Below are 2500 nucleotides of genomic sequence, written 5' to 3'. Positions count from 1 at the left end.
AAGTTGTGAAGAAGCGAGAGAAGGAGGAGGGAAGGCAGAGCGAAACTAAAGGAAAAGGGAGATGATAGAAGAAGAGAAGGGGGAAGAGGATGAGGAGAAGGATGAGGAGGAGGAAGAGGATGAGGAGGAGGAGGAAGTGAAGGTGAAGAAGAAGAACGAGGAGGAGGAAGAGGAGGGGGAACAGCAAAACTAAAGAAAGGAGCAGAAGGAGGAGAAGACGAGGAGGAAGAGGAGGAGAGACGAGGATGCTTGCCAAGATGGATCCTCGCGCCTTATCTCTCGTTCACATCTGCGGGTCTCGCGCCGTCGCCTCGCGCCGCGTGAGGGCCTCGCTCCCGCTTTCTCCAACTGGACCCAAGAAGATTCGCAGCTGACGCTCATCAAGGCGCACTTTCTTCGAGCAGGCGTGTTATTACACTTAGAAAAAAGATGAAAATGGAAAATCTAAGGTTTAGGAACAGTGAAAGTTTTTAACAACTTATGAAAAATCTAAGTCAAATATTCTTTTTATATAGATAATCATCAAGTGATTGTTTCATGACACTTACGTTATATAGAGCATTTGTTCAACAACTGCTGTATTTTTTTCTTTTTCCTTCCAAAAGAGAGCTTAAACACCACTAAGTACAAAATCCAAGCACGTGTTCATGAGGCTATCAGTTCGGTTTCCTTGTCTTGCCTCCTGCTTGGTGCGGACAAGTGTTCAGGAGCAGGCGGGGGGGGGGGGGGCAGAAGGGGAGGAAGGAGGAGGGGAGGAGAGAGAAGGAGCGGCGGAGAGGGGAATGGGGTGAGGGACAGAGGAGGGTAGAGGGGGGGTAAGGATAGAGAAGGCAGAGAGGGAGATGAGTGTGGGAAGAGGAGGTGGGGAGGGGAAAGCAGCGTAGGGGAAAGCAAAGAAGAAGACGGTGAATGGGGATAGAAGAGGTGGACGGAGGGAGGAGAGTAGAGAGATGGAGAGAGACGGTGGGGAAGGAATGGAGGGAGGCGGAGAGGATCGGGCGGGGGTATGAGGAGGGAGTCGTACCAGCAGCCAAAAGTCGACTCCAAAGACGACCTCCGCGCTTTACATCTGTCCGCCTGACCCTCCCTGACCCTGCACGAGGCCAAGGGATGAGCCGCGAGTGCCAGAGGGCGCGGCGGCCGGGATTTCGCGAAGGAGGAAGGACCTTCGCGTGTGACGCTGAGGATGGAAGCGAGTGGGCGGATGCGTGGGGGGGGGGCAAGAGGGCGCTTGCGCGTGCGCGCGCGTGTGTGTGTGTGTGTGTGTGTGTGTGTACATACATACATACATATACATAAATACTCTCTCTCTCTCTCTCTATATATATATATATATATATATATATATATATTATATATACATAAATACATACATACATACATACATACATACATGTGTGTGTGTGTGTGTTTGTGTGTGTGTGTGTGTGTGTGTGTGCATACATACATATATATACATAAATACTCTTTCTCTCTCTTGCTCTTTCTCTCTCCCTCTCTCTCTATATATATACACAAATATATTATATATACATAAATAAACACATGTGTATGTATGTATGTATGCATGTATGTATGTATGTATGTATGTATGTATGTATGTATGTATGTATGTATGTATGTATGTATGTATGTATGTATGTATGTATGTATGTATGTATGTATGTATATGTATATGTATATGTTTGTAAGTATATATATATATATATATATATGTATATGTATATGTTTGTAAGTATATATATATATATATATATATATATATATGTGTGTGTGTGTGTGTATACATATATATATGTATATATATTTACATACATATATTATATATACATAAATACATACATACATACGTATATATGTATATATATACATATATGTACTGGGATATCAAGGAAAAGCCATCAGCTGCAACAGTCTTTTATTGGAGCAAAGTTTCAACCTGAAATGTGATATTCAGGTAATAGGGATAACAAAATAAATATTCTATTTTGCGAAAAAAAGAGAAAATATACATACATCAATTAATACTAAAGTAACAATCCAATCCGAATAAACAAATGAACTGCTTATATCACAATATTAAATAATACAAGGAATGCCTACAGAAATCGTGCGACGTAACTAAATAATCTGCAACAATATCACAAAATAAATCATACATTGTACATTTTCATTGAACTCACTTCAATGGCCACACTATCAGTCCATGATTCCCAGTAGTTGCCATCACGTCTCAGTTACGGCACAAACCCAATCCACAGCCCATTGGATATAACACTGGCTGAAATCTATATGAAAGTAAACACTCCACATTATGGCCAACGCCAACACAACAAACTCATGTTCCGTGTATTTTCAATATTAATGAGTATCATCCTCCTCTGATATTAATTTGAAACCCTTCAACATCCTTAAACATACCTTCATGAGTGTAAAGACTTGTGCCCAATAACTGCCACTTCTGTGAAAGGTCGCCAACACAAATATTCCCTGCGAAGTG

The 2500-nt window shown here is 41.8% G+C and overlaps 1 long non-coding RNA gene across 1 annotated transcript; it reads right to left on the bottom strand.

Annotated features, from left to right (window-relative positions):
* Positions 1–1915: 1915 nt before the first annotated feature.
* Positions 1916–2482, bottom strand: LOC125037795. The gene is made up of 3 exons (XR_007116007.1): positions 2422–2482; positions 2184–2281; positions 1916–1939 (listed from the first exon to the last, which is right to left on the bottom strand). It is a non-coding gene; the product is annotated as an uncharacterized LOC125037795 (long non-coding RNA).
* Positions 2483–2500: the final 18 nt, after the last annotated feature.

Source organism: Penaeus chinensis, chromosome 24 (assembly GCF_019202785.1).
Source record: "Penaeus chinensis breed Huanghai No. 1 chromosome 24, ASM1920278v2, whole genome shotgun sequence".
NCBI lineage: Eukaryota > Metazoa > Arthropoda > Malacostraca > Decapoda > Penaeidae > Penaeus > Penaeus chinensis.
The sequence above is the reverse complement of the archived record's forward strand: the minus strand, read 5'-3'. Positions and strand labels throughout refer to the sequence as shown.